Source organism: Pelophylax lessonae, assembly GCF_965119305.1.
Source record: "Pelophylax lessonae genome assembly, chromosome: 2".
NCBI classification, from domain to species: domain Eukaryota; kingdom Metazoa; phylum Chordata; class Amphibia; order Anura; family Ranidae; genus Pelophylax; species Pelophylax lessonae.
The window spans coordinates 628,603,435-628,617,863 of record NC_138769.1 but is presented as its reverse complement, the minus strand read 5'-3'; positions in this window follow the sequence as shown (position 1 = coordinate 628,617,863).

Genomic DNA, 14,429 nt, shown 5'->3' with positions numbered 1-14,429 from the left:
TTGATTCCCTTTATGTATTTAAAAGTTTCTATCATATCCCCTCTGTCTCTTCTTTCTTCCAAGCTATACATGTTAAGGTCCTTTAACCTTTCCTGGTAAGTTTTTTCCTGCAATCCATGTACTAGTTTAGTAGCTCTTCTCTGAACTCTCTCTAGAGTATCTATATCCTTCTGGAGATATGGCCTCCAGTACTGCGCACAATACTCCAAGTGAGGTCTCACCAGTGTTCTGTACAGCGGCATAAGCACTTCTCTCTTTCTACTGCTTATACCTCTCCCTATACATCCAAGCATTCTGCTGGCATTTCGTGCTGCTCTATTACATTGTCTTCCCACCTTTAAGTCTTCTGAAATAATTACTCCTAAATCCCTTTCCTCAGATACTGAGGTCAGGACTGTGTCAAATATTCTATATTCTGCCCTTGGGTTTTTACGTCCCAGGTGCATTATCTTGCACTTATCCACATTAAATTTCAGTTGCCAGAGTTCTGACCATTTTTCTAGTTTTCCTAAATCCTTTTCCATTTGGCGTTTCCCTCCAGGAACATCAACCCTGTTACATATCTTTGTGTCATCAGCAAAAAGACAAACCTTACCATCGAGGCCTTTTGCAATATCACTTATGAAGATATTAAACAAAATTGGTCCCAGTACAGATCCCTGAGGTACCCCACTGGTAACATGACCTTGTTCTGAATGTTCTCCATTGACTACAACCCTCTGTTGTCTGTCACTCAGCCACTGCCTAATCCACTCAACAATATAGGAGTCCATGCTCAATGACTGCAGTTTATTGATAAGTCTTCTATGTGGGACAGTGTCAAAAGCCTTACTAAAATCTAGATATGCAATGTCTACTGCACCTCCACCGTCTATTATTTTAGTCACCCAGTCAAAAAAGTCTATAAGATTTGTTTGACATGATCTCCCTGAAGTAAACCCATGTTGTTTTTCATCTTGCAATCCATGGGATTTAAGATGTTCCACAATCCTATCCTTTAATAGGGTTTCCATTAATTTGCCTACTATTGATGTCAGACTCACTGGTCTATAGTTGCTCGATTCCTCCCTACTACCTTTCTTGTGAATGGGCACGACATTTGCCAATTTCCAATCTTCCGGGACGACTCCTGTTGCTAATGATTGGTTAAATAAATCTGTTAATGGTTTTGCCAGCTCACCACTAAGCTCTTTTAATAATTTTGGGTGTATCTCATCAGGACCCTGTGACTTATTTGTCTTCACTTTAGACAGCAATCTTAGAACGTCTTCCTCTGTAAAGACACATGCATCAAACGATTCATTAGTCATCCTTTCAAGTGGAGGTCCTTCTCCTTCTTTTTCTTCTGTAAAAACTGAACAGAAGTATTCATTAAGGCAGTCGGCTAGCCCTTTATTCTCTTCTACATACCTTCCGTCCTTTGTTTTTAATTTAGTTATTCCTTGTTTTAATTTCCTTTTTTCATTTATATATCTGAAGAATGTCTTATCCCCCTTTTTCATAGACTGAGCTAGTTTTTCTTCTGCCTGCGCTTTAGAAGTTCTTATAACTTGCTTGGCCTCTTTCTGCCTAATCTTGTAGATTTCCTTATCTTCATTGCTCTGGGTTTTTTTATAATTACAAAATGCTAACTTTTTATTTTTAATGATTTGGGCCACTTCTGCTGAGTACCACAGTGGTCTCTTCCTTTTTTTGCTTTTACTGACAAGTCTAATGCACTTTTCTGTTGCCTTCAATAATGCACCTTTTAAGTAGTCCCATTTCTCCTGGACTCCTGGATATCTAGGTGTTGGAAGGCTGAAAGGGGAAAGAAGAGGAAATCTTCGTCCCCCTAGGAATGATAGGACTTTATAGGCATCTGTTTGACTGATCTCAAAAGGAATGTACACTAAAATATATATAAAAACAAACAATATAGATATCTAGGTGTTCAAGTGACCAATAAAAGTAAAGACGATTATTCAGTTGCACTTTTTCATGCTAATTCCTTGTGTCTCGTGTGTGCTAGAAATATAAGTACTGTAATGCAAGTTTTGTATACGTTTGTCACTGTTGTACACTTTTACAGCACATATAAAGGTAGAAGTTTTATTTGGCTGTCTCTAAAGGAACTACATGGGTCACGATACATTTTATAATACACCCACTACTTCCAGAAGTATCTGTAAATTGTCATTTTACATGACAGCTACACAGTATCTGTTCAGGATGGGAAATAAAAAACAATATGGGGATTCTTCTCTGAAATGTATTGCTTGCATTGTAAAGAAACAAACAGGCTGATTTACTAAAGAATTTGAGGATGTTCCCACAATAAATTGTGTAAATATTCACCTCAGTCATCCGGTCATATGAAAAGAACTTCACTGACCCCCATAATTCACAAAACTGGACTCACGTAGTATAGTACACCTTGAATAATGTCAAATATAGAAGATATGAGTAATACATTTTTCAAGCCTTGCTCGGGACAGGAGATGTCTCTGGAAAATTAAACTGAAGCTGAACTCTAGGTAGATAGTAATAAAACAATAAACGTAGTTATGCATTTAAATAAAGTAGAACTAAAGGCAATGTTTTTTTTCTATTTTGGAAGAGAAAGCGAGGGGATATACCCCAGTCAGCTTTTTTGCCACTTGTGTCCCTTTAACCACTTTACCACCGGAGGATTTTTCTGTCTTACGTCTGGGCCACTTTTTGCGATTTGGCACTGTGCGACTTTAACTGACAATTGCGCGGTCGTGCGACGCCATACCCAAACAAAATTTACGTCCTTTTTTTTCCAAAAACAGAGCTTTCTTTTGGTGGTATTTGATCACCTGTGCGATTTTTACTTTTTGCGCTATAAACAAAAAAAAGCATAAATTTTGAAAAAATAACAATATTTTTCACATTTTTTTATATGAAATTCCCCCCAAAAAAATTTAAAAATCAAAATTTTTTTACATTTTTGGCCAATTTGTTTTCTGATACCTATGTTTGGTAAAAAAAAATCACAATAAGCATATTTTGATTGGTTTGCGCAAAAGTTATTGCGTTTACTAACTAAGGGAAAGATTTCTGTAATTTTTGGTGTTTTTTTTTTAACGAGTAATGGCGGCGATCTGCGATTTTTTTTGCGGGACTGCGACATTGTGGCGGACAGATCGGACCCTTGACTGACATTTTTGACACTTTTGGGGGTACCAGTGACATTACTACAGTAATCAGGGCTATATATATGCACTGTTACTGTAAAAATGACACTGGCAGGGAAGGGGTTAATTTTATTGGAGAGGGAGGGGTTAATGTATGCCTGGTGCTTACTAACGTGTGTGGGGGGAGGTGACTGAGGGACACAAGGACAGAACGCATGTTCAGCTATGCTGAACCCTGCAATCTGACCCTGCCTTTCACTTAGGAGATCCGCCCGCTTGTGTTTACACAAGCAGGCGGATCTCCACACTCGATTCCCCGATGATCGGGGAAGAGCAGCGGCGATCGCCGCTGCAAATCTGTAAAGAAAAGCACACGCAACCTCGGGCAATAACGCTTTAATAAAGGACAATAAAACAGTACATTGGAATTGCACTCACACTTTTCCTTTAAGACAATCGCTTTACAGCATTCCAACAGGAGCTACTCACTCCTCCCGTCCCTCCAGATGGTGACTCTGCGGTCTCCTCATCCGCGGCTGCCACCTCTGTATGCCCGCTCTCCTTCACTTCCTGTGTTGCCTGGTCACCGGATGCCGGTTCTAGTGCGCCTGCACACTATACCGACGTGATCTACGGCGCCTCAGGAGAGCCTCAGCCAAAGCCGGAGCCACAAGTTGTACGGAGCTGCGAGGTGGGGGATTCAAGGCACGGGTGCACTGCCTCTGCTGTTACTACGGACAACGGAGCCGCTGCTCCTCCCCTGGCCCAACTCCTGCTGTGACTGAATACAGCAGGAGCGCGCCGCCGAGAAAGGGGAGTGTCTGGCGACGTAGGTCTACGTCGCCAGATGATAATGAACCACTTTGCCGCAGTAGAGCTCGAGTGAGCAGACGGCAAGTGGTTAAAGAGATTTCCTTTAATTTCCTGTCCCATAACCAAAACAGGAAGTCAGAGGAAATCCCACCAAAGTCACTATGGCCACCAAAATGTGTCCCCAGTAGAAAACCCCAAATCTGGTATTTTCTTTCACTCTCACTCTAGGAGCTAGCTGATCGGAAGGAAATAGCAGACTGAAGACCTCATCAGTCTGCTGCTGCGCCTTCACAGGCTAGGGTCCGGGAGATGACCTAATTGGCTTGCTTATCTGCTGCAGAGAAAAGTCAGGTCATCAGGCTGACTGTGTTATCTATTGGAACTGTGTAGATTTCAAAGGCTGGATTGACAAAAATGCAGACCTCTGGCAGGAGAAACCATTCCCAAATATATATTTAAAGCAAAGTTACGGCCTTAAAAAATTTTGTTTCGATAAAAATAGTCAGGGCTAGTGCATTTCAGCAATGATATCATCTGAACTGTCCCCGGGTTCACTTATCTTTTAAAATAAATACTTACCTTGAAAATGTCTTGTCCAGCGCTGCCATCTCAGGTGTGGGCAGCTGAAGCCAGAGCATCCTCTTCGGTGTCCTCTTCGGTGACGTCGGAGTTCCAGAATGCCCTGCACCGGCCCTGCTTGTCACTTCCGGTGCAGGCGCGTCATCCCTGCACAGCTTCTGGGCATGCCCAGAAGCTGTTTAGCAGGGAAAAATTTATAAAAATGACATAAATCTTCCCCTAGATTGTAGACGCAATAACTTTTGCACAAACCAATCAATATACTCTTATTGTGATTTTTTTTAACCAAAAATATGTAGCAGAAAACAAATTGGCCTAAAATGATGAAAACATTTGATTTTTACATTTTTTTTCTTGGGAATGTTATAGCAGAAAGTGAAAAAATATATATATTTTCTTTTCAGAATTGTCTCTCTTTTTTTTGTTTATAGTGCAAAAAAAAAAAAAAAAAATCGCAGGGGTGATCAAATACCACCAAAAGAAAGCTATATTTGTGTGGGAAAAAAAGGACATTGGTTTTATTTGTGTACAGCATCGCACGACAGCGCAATTGTCAGTTAAAATTACATAGTTAGTCAGGTTGAAAAAAAGACAAAAGTCCATCTGACTCAACCAATAAAAAAAAAACAAAAAAACAGTAATGAAAACCCAACCATACAATCCCATATACACAATCCTATACCTGCAGTTGAAGTAACGCAGTGCCAAATCGTAAAAAATGGCCTAGGCATTAAGGGGGTAAAACCTTCTGGTCCAGAAATGGTTAAAGAGTTGAAATACGAATGAAAAATATTTCCATACTGTATATGCATAATAATATTGTCTATTGTAAAAATTGATTTTTTGGTACTTTTCCTGTTGTTTTTATTGTTTAAAGCCCATCACTGGGTCCAATTTGTATTGGTGATAAAATATAATTGTATGTTTCTAGTTACTGATCAATGACAGTAGTCTCCTGTCTGTCTGTCGCGTGTCCCTGGCAGAGGAGAGGCAAGGTATTTCAGGTTTTTTTCCCTGAACAGTAACTTGACTAATAAAGAAGTCGTGCAATCACTAAAACAAATACATAATCTTTATGTGAAATGAAATAGAATTCATAAACATAAAGGAATTTCACACAACCAGGAAAAGAAAATGATTGATGACCAAAGGTGGAAAGATTCCAGAATGCTGTCTATGTCTCTTTATATATAAAAAAAAAAAAAAAATTATCCTGAAACAAATTACAGTTACAGGAACCGTGCATCGATTCTATAAATTTGTGTTCCATTTTTACTGCTCTGCATCTATAATGCTCTTCTCCCCGCTTGACACTATTATATTGCATGCAGTAAGCAAATTGTCCTCATTTGCTAGCACTTCAGTCCTGCCCTATTTTTACTGCCCGCAGTTTTAGTGGCTTCACTATTGTCTATAAAGTAATTCTAATTTATTTGATTGGATTAAAAGGCTAAATTCATAGTAATCATTCTGGGGAAAAATATAGGCAGGCTCAATCAAGAGTCCAGAAACAAGATCGAATACTCAAGTTCTCAGCCACCTAAGCCATTATTGACTTTCTTGGCCTATTCAGAATCCATGCCTACAGTTGTGTTCAAAATTATTCAACCCCCAATGCTGTAAAGGGTTTTAGGGAATTTAGTGTACATTTGTAATTGTATTCAGAATAAAATCCTACAAGGACTTCTTAAAGAACCATATGCAACTAAAATGACATCAATTGGTTTTGTAATACAGTAGTAAATGTTTCTTTCTCTTACGTCCTCCGACAGTCGCCGCCTCTTCATATTCGTCACATATGGGGGGTATTAGACTTTGCTCCGAAGGAGTAGCTAGGCAACAGAATATGTTAACAATAAAGCTTTAACATATCCCACCCTCAAGGGGTGGTCCCCTCAGTCAATACCCTCCTACTTCCTGCAACCATATCTCAGTTTTAATGTCTAGCTTGTCAGGAGTGGCTGGCTCTCTCTGTGCTGGGACTTTCTGTCCCAGACTCTTTCTTCTTTTTAATATTTTGTTTGAGTTTTTCTCTCTACCTTTAATTAGCTGTTATTTTGTCAGCGTTAGTTAGTTCTTCGGACGAAGAGGATCATGCGGACTGGGTCTCGGGCTGATCCCCCTGGTCGCAGGTCGTGGGTCAGTGGCTTCCCAGTCTGCCATCGAGCGTTCAGCCAGGTAACGCTCCTGGCATGGTGAACGACCCATCCCTGTTCGGTGCAGGGATGATTGGTGAGGTGGCTACCTCACTGGACGCTGTGCGGTTTCTTAACCCCCATTTTGTGCGTCTTGAATTGCGACTCTCCCTGCCTCATGTGCAGCGGCTTGTTCGCCTGTGCGGGTCCCCCACGCCATGTGAGGTAAGTGTATTTATGTGGGGACCTGTCTGTCTGGGGGGGTGTCAGTCTGGGACTGTGTAACCTGCCTTTATTCACACTGCTTGTCTCCCTATCTCTCGGCTGCATGCTGTGGGCTGCAAGGGGGGGGGGGGGAGCTGTATGACACTGTGTGTGTCAGACTGGGCAGTGTGAGAAGCTGTGTGCTGTGGGGCGTGTTTTTTTTGCATGTTTGGGCATATACAGCGATCGCTGCGGCGATCTGACATGTATTCTTATATTGGAATGTAAAGTGTGTTTTAATGCACTGTGGAGCGGCGGTTTCGGCGCCAAAAGACGCCATTTTGCCTACACCCGCTCCGGCCGCATGGTTTACATGCATGGCGGCCATTTTCTTGTAGCCTCCATAGGCTTACATAGAGCGCCCTGGCAGCATCACTTCCTCTTTCCAGGAACACCGATCGAGGCAGCAGCAGCGGCGAGGGTCTCCTCAGGTTTTATCCTTCTGTTCTTGCTATCCATTGCCTGTGTTCAGTTTGCATATTCCCTGTGGGGGTCTCATTGTGCTTGAGTGCGGTGCGGTGGGCTGCGCTTGCCGCGCTTGCTTAAAAGGGGCAGTTAACCCTTGGTTGTCTGGCATTACAGGGGCAATGGATTCTCAGGAGGGCAAATTTCCTACTGTATTGGTGGAAAGCCAGGGGACCGCTGTTTCCCCCCCAGGGGGGGATTTAGCCACTATTGTGGCTGGCCTTGCTGCTCAGGTGCAAATGCTGGTGGCTGCTCAATCTACTAAAAGGCCCAGAGTTGCTCTTTCCTCTGATTCTGAGGGTGAAGGTGATGGGGCTGTTCTGGCAGGGGCCTCCTTATCGGGGTCCCGCTCCTCTCTTGATCTAGTGGGGTCTGAGGTGGAGGCTGAAGTTGAGGGGGTCGATAATTCTCCCCCTGGCTCGCCTGAAGAGCTTGCAATCATGGATGAGTTGATTGCTTCCATTAAGCAAACGCTGCGTTTGCAGGACGAAGTGTGTCCCCCCGCTGCCTTGGCGGCTTATGGGACGCAGAGAAAACGCAGGACGCCGCAGGTTTTTCCCTGCAATGCTGATTTTCAGCGCGCTGTTAAGGATCAATGGCGCGATCTGCGCAAACCTTTTGCGGTACCAAGTAAATTCAAGCTGCGTTATCCTTTTTCGCCTGCCACTGATGAAAGGTGGTGTGTGCCTCCACCAGTGGATCATGCAATTGCGGTTTTGAACAAAGCCACTGCGATTCCTGCAGAGGGTTCCCCTGTTTTCCGTGATGCCACGGATAGGAGACTGGAGTCTCTTGCCCGTCATACTTATTCTGTTACGGGTTCTATGCTTAAGGCTCTGTTTGCTTCTCTCATGGCGGCCCAGGCGATCGCAAGTTGGACGCAGATGCTTAGGCGCGTCCTAGTGGCCGATTCGGCCTCGGCGGCGACCCTGGATATGGTGGATCAGATCCACCAGGGTGTCATGTACCTGTGTGGTGCGGACCTGGACCTGATTCCGTTGGCTGCACGTGTGCACAGCGTGGCGGTGTTGTCTCGCCGCCTGGTTTGGTTAAAATGTTGGTCGGTGGACCAATCTTCACGTAAGACCTTGGCCAATCTGCCTTATGATGGGTCTCGCCTTTTTGGGGAGTCCCTGGATGTGTTGATTAAGGGGATCACCGGGGGTAAGAGCACTCTCTTGCCCCATTTCCCCAAGGCTAAGGGGGCTTCTGGGAAGAAGCATGCAAATTTTCGGCCCCCTCAGGGGTCCTTTCGTGCCTTTCGGCCGCACTACAAGGGCAAACCGTTCAAAGGTCAAGGCTCTCAGAAGAAGCCCTGGTCTGGGAAACAGAAGTCCGGCCAATCCGGCCCTGCAGCCCATAACAGTTCGGCCTGAAGGGGCGCCCTCACCCAGTTTTGGGGTGGGGGGACGCTTGCTCGGTTTTCTTCAGCCCTGGTTGGCCCGTGTGCGGGACAGATGGGTTCTGGAAATCGTTCGATCTGGTTACAAGATCGAGTTTCTCTCTCGGCCGGAGAGCAGATTTTTTCCCTCAAATCTTCAACTGTCTCCAGAGCGCTTGCGGGACCTGCACCTGGCGGTGCGGGACCTGAGGGCTCAGGGAGTGGTGGTTCCGGTGCCTCATCGGGACAGGTTTCGGGGGTTTTATTCCAATCTGTTCACCGTGCCCAGAAAGGAGGGCAAGGTTCGTCCGATTCTGGACTTGAAGGCTCTGAACCGCTCTGTGCGGGTTCGCAAGTTCCGCATGGAATCCCTGCGGTCGGTGGTGGCTGCCCTGGTTCCGGGGGAATTCATGGCCTCCATCGATTTGAAGGATGCGTACCTTCACATCCCCATATTCGAGGGTCATCAGAGGTACCTTCGATTTGCCATTGCGGAGGATCACTACCAGTTCGTGGCGTTGCCCTTTGGTCTCGCCTCGGCTCCGCGGGTCTTCACCAAGGTGCTTGCACCGGTTCTGGCATTATTGAGGGCCCAGGGCGTTTCTGTCCTGGGGTATCTGGACGACATTCTGGTTCGGTCTGCGACCAGACAGGGTCTGGAGGAGGACCTGTCTGTCACCATGCAAACTCTGCAGGAGTTTGGTTGGACGATAAATTTTCCAAAGTCGACACTGAGTCCGTCGGTTCGTCTCCCCTATCTGGGAATGATACTGGACTCGGTGCAGGCGAAGGTCTTCCTGCCGGAAGACAAACTCAGGACTCTCCGGGAGGAAGTCAGGTCCCTCAGGGACGTTCCGAACTCGTCTCTGCGGACGTGTATGAGATGTCTGGGATTGATGGTCTCGGCCTTCGAGGCGATTCCTTTCGCACAGTTTCACACGCGGGGTCTCCAAGCGGAGATCCTGTCCAGGTGGGACGGGCGACCTCAATCTCTGGATCTTCAAATCTCGTTGAGTCTTCGCACCAGGGAAAACCTTCTGTGGTGGCTCCAGTCCCCGTTGGTGTCCGGGGGCAAGTCGTTTCGTCCAATATCGTGGACGGTAATCACCACGGATGCCAGCCTGTCGGGCTGGGGTGGAGTTCTGGGCGTTCTGTCCGCTCAGGGGACTTGGTCGGAGGGGGAATCTTCCCTTCCGATCAACATTCTGGAATTGCGTGCGATAAGGCTCTGTCTTCATCGCTGGACGGACCGGCTGCAGGGTTGCCCGGTTCGGGTGCAGACGGACAATGCTACGGCGGTGGCCTACATCAACCACCAAGGGGGCACCAGGAGTGCCCGAGCGGCTCGAGAAGTGGCCGACATTCTGTCTTGGGCCGAGACTCATGTCCCGGCGATAACGGCGGTTCACATTCCGGGAGTGGAGAACTGGCAGGCGGACTATCTGAGTCGCCAGACCCTGGATCAGGGGGAATGGTCTCTCCATCCGGCTGTCTTCCAGACGTTGTGCGCGAAGTGGGGTCTTCCAGATGTGGACCTGTTCGCGTCTCGCCTCAACAACAAGGTGAAGAGGTTCGTGGCAAGGACGCGCGACCCTCGGGCAGACGCGTCGGACGCGTTAGTGGCCCCGTGGCATCAGTACAGGCTGATGTACGCGTTTCCACCGATTCAGTTGCTGTCCAGGTTCCTTCGCAGGTTACACTCGGAACGCAACACGGTGATTCTTGTGGCACCGGACTGGCCTCGCCGGTCCTGGTACGCAGACCTCGTGAATCTGGCGGTCGACGCCCCGTGGCGTCTGCCTCTTCGAGACGATCTACTGTCTCAAGGACCGATATACCATCCTGCTTTACAGTCGCTGGCTTTGACGGCCTGGCTGTTGAGACCGAGGTCCTGAAGGAGAGGGGTCTCTCTCCGGAGGTCGTTCATACTTTAATCAACGCGAGGAAGTCTTCCTCGGGGAAGGTTTATTACCGTACTTGGAAGGCCTATTTTGCCTGGTGTGAGTCCAGGGGGTTTTCACCCCGCACGTACTCGGTGTCCCGTGTGCTGTCTTTCCTTCAAACGGGTGTTGATCAGCGTTTGGCGCTGGCTACGATAAAGGGTCAGGTGTCTGCTCTGGCCGTTCTGTTTCAACGTCCCGTGGCTTCCAACCCATTGGTTGGCACCTTTGTTCAGGGTGTGCGGCATCTGGTTCCCCCGAGGCGGGATCCTCTGCCCCCTTGGGACTTGAATCTAGTTCTATCTGTGTTACAACATGCTCCTTTTGAACAGATCAGGGAGATCTCGTTGTCTATGTTGTCCAAAAAGGTCGCCTTTTTGGTGGCGATCACTTCGGCTCGCAGAGTGTCGGAGCTGGCGGCTTTGTCCTGCAAGTCTCCGTACCTGGTTATTCATTTGGATAAGGTGGTCTTGCGACCTAATCCTTCTTTTCTGCCGAAACGAGTTTTGGAATTCCATCTTAATGAGGATATTGTCTTGCCTTCGTTGTGCACGAAGCCTAAACATCCAAAGGAGGTGAGATTGCACTCTCTGGATGTTGTTCGGGCGATAAGGGTTTACCTTAAATCGACTGAGTCTTTTCGAAAGACGGACTCCTTGTTTGTTCTTCCAGAGGGTCCTCGGAAGGGCATGGCGGCTTCGGCCTCTACCATCGCCAAATGGATCAGGCAGACCATTGAACAGGCCTATGCTTTGCAGGGGAAGGTTCCCCCTGTGCCTGTGAAGGCGCACTCTACTAGATCTCTGAGTACGTCTTGGGCCTGTCATCATGGGGCTTCTGTAGCCCAGGTGTGTAAGGCGGCGACTTGGTCGACCATGCACACTTTCACAAAATTCTACAAAGTAGATGTTCAGGCATCGGCGGATGCTTCCTTTGGCCGCAAGGTTCTTAGTGCGGCTGTTCCCTAGGGTCCCTTGTTGGGGACTCCTGGCTGTTGGGATAAGTTTTGTATCCCCTGGTTTTTTTGTCTTTTCCTGGGTTGTTGCTCCTGTTGAGCACTTATTTTTTGCTGTTGCCCAGCTGGTTTCCTTCCTTTGGTAAGGTTCCTTCTTTGATGCGGAGACTGCGTTGCCTTTCGGCCCGGATGCGTTTCCCACCCCTCATGTTTGCACTGCTTTGGGACGTCCCCATATGTGACGAATATGAAGAGGCGGCAGTCGCCGCCCCCGCCCCTCTTTTGGGGTTTGATTGTATACTCTACTGCTATTCCACTAAAACTGAGATATGGTTGCAGGAAGTAGGAGGGTATTGACTGAGGGGACCACCCCTTGAGGGTGGGATATGTTAAAGCTTTATTGTTAACATATTCTGTTGCCTAGCTACTCCTTCGGAGCAAAGTCTAATACCCCCCATATGTGACGAATATGAAGAGGCGGCGACTGTCGGAGGACTCAGAGAAAGGAATTTTACAGGTAAGATTTTACAAAAATTCCGTTTTTGTGAATTCTTCATTGACACAATTATTCAACCCCTTAAAGACTACCACTCTGAAGAACAGTGGTTCATTGAAGTGTTTTCAATCAGCTTTTGAAAACACCTGTGGATGTCAGGGAGCAGCAATAAAGCCTAATAGGCACCAATTAGGCAGCTTTAAAATGACTGTGATACTCAGCTCCTTCTAGACATTTACTGGTGTGGTTACAAACATGGTGAAGTCAAGAGAATGGTCCAGGAAGACAAGAGAAGAGGTGATTACTCTTCACAGGTAGGGCAATGGCTATAAGAAGATTGCAAAGATGTTAAACATACCAAGAGACACCATAGGAAGCATCATTCGCAAATTCAAGGCAAAGGGCACTGTTGAAACGCTACCTGGTCGTGGCAGAAAGAAGATGCTGACTTCGACTGCTGTGCGCTACCTGAAGCGTAGAGTGGAGAAAAGTCCCTGTGTGACTGCTGAGGAACTGAGAAAAGATTTGTCAGATGTGGGTACTGAAGTTTCTGCTCAGACAATACGGCGCACACTGCGTAATGAAGGCCTCCATGCCAGAACTCCCAGGCGCACCCCCTTGCTGTCTCCAAAGAATAAGAAGAGTAGACTGCAGTATGCCAAAAGTCATGTGGACAGACCACAGCAGTTTTGGGATAGTGTTCTGTGGACTGATGAAACAAAATTAGAACTGTTTGGGCCCATGGATCAACGCTATGTTTGGAGGAGGAAGAACAAGGCCTATGAAGAAAAGAACACCTTGCCTACTGTGAAGCATGGCGGGGGGTCAATCATGCTTTGGGGCTGTTTTGCTTCTGCAGGTACAGGGAAGCTTCAGCGTGTGCAAGGTACCATGAATTCGCTTCAGTACCAGGAGATATTGGATGACAATGTGATGCAGTCCGTCACAAATCTGAGGTTTGGGAGACGTTGGACCTTTCAACAGGACAATGATCCCAAGCATACCTCCAAGTCCACTAGAGCATGTTTGCAGATTAAAGGCTGGAACATTTTGGAGTGGCCATCACAGTCACCAGACTTAAATCCGATTGAGAACCTCTGGTGGGACTTAACCACTTTACCACTAGAGCATTTTGCTGTCTTACGTCTGGGCTACTTTTTGCGATTCGGCGCTGTGCAACTTTAACTGACAATTGCGCGGTCATGCGACGCCGTACCCAAAAGAAATTTACGTCCTTTTTTTCCCACAAATAGAGCTTTCTTTTGGTGGTATTTGATCACCTGTGCGATTTTTACTTTTTGCGTTATAAACAAAAAAAGAGCGTTTATTTTGAAAAAATAACAATATTTTTAACATTTTTTTATATGAAATTCCCCCCAAAAAAGATGTAAAAACCAATTTTTTTTTTAATTTTTGGCCAATTTGTTTTCTGCTACCCATGTTTGGTAAAAAAAATCACAATAAGCATATTTTTATTGGTTTGCGCAAAAGTTATTGCGTTTACTAACTAAGTGAAAGATTTCTGTAATTTTTGGTGTTTTTTTTTTTAACGAGTAATGGCGGCGATCTGCGATTTTTTTTGCGGGACTGTGACATTGCGGCGGACAGATTGGACCCTTGACTGACATTTTTGACACTTTTGGGGGTACCAGTGACATTACTGCAGTAATCAGTGCTATAAAGATGCACTGTTACTGTAAAAATGACACTGGCAGGGAAGGGGTTAATTTGATTGGAGAGGGAGGGGTTAATGTATGCCTGGTGCTTACTAACGTGTGGGGGGGGGGGAGGTGACTGAGTGAGCTAGGGACAGATCGGATGTTCAGCTATGCTGAACACTCCGATCTGTCACTCCCTGTCACTTAGGAGATCCGCCCGCTCTGTTTACACAGGCGGGCGGATCTCCAAATTAGATTCCCTGACGATCGGGGCAGAGCAGCGGCGATCGCCGCCGCTCCTCCCCTGGCCCGACACCCGCTGTGATTGAAAACAGCGGGCGCGCGCCTCCAGGGGCGCGCAAGCGCCGCCTACAGGGGGAGGAGTCCAGCGACGTAGGTCTACGTCGCTGGACGATAACGAGCCACTGTGCCGCAGTAGCAGCACAGTGGCTAGTGGTAAAGTGGTTAAAGAAAGCAGTTGCATGTCACATTCACTTCTTTATAAATACTCTAGTGATCGACCAATATCGTTTTTTATTGCTGATACCGATATTTTGGTCATCGGATACCGGTATCGGCCGATATTTTCGGACATGTAAAAACATA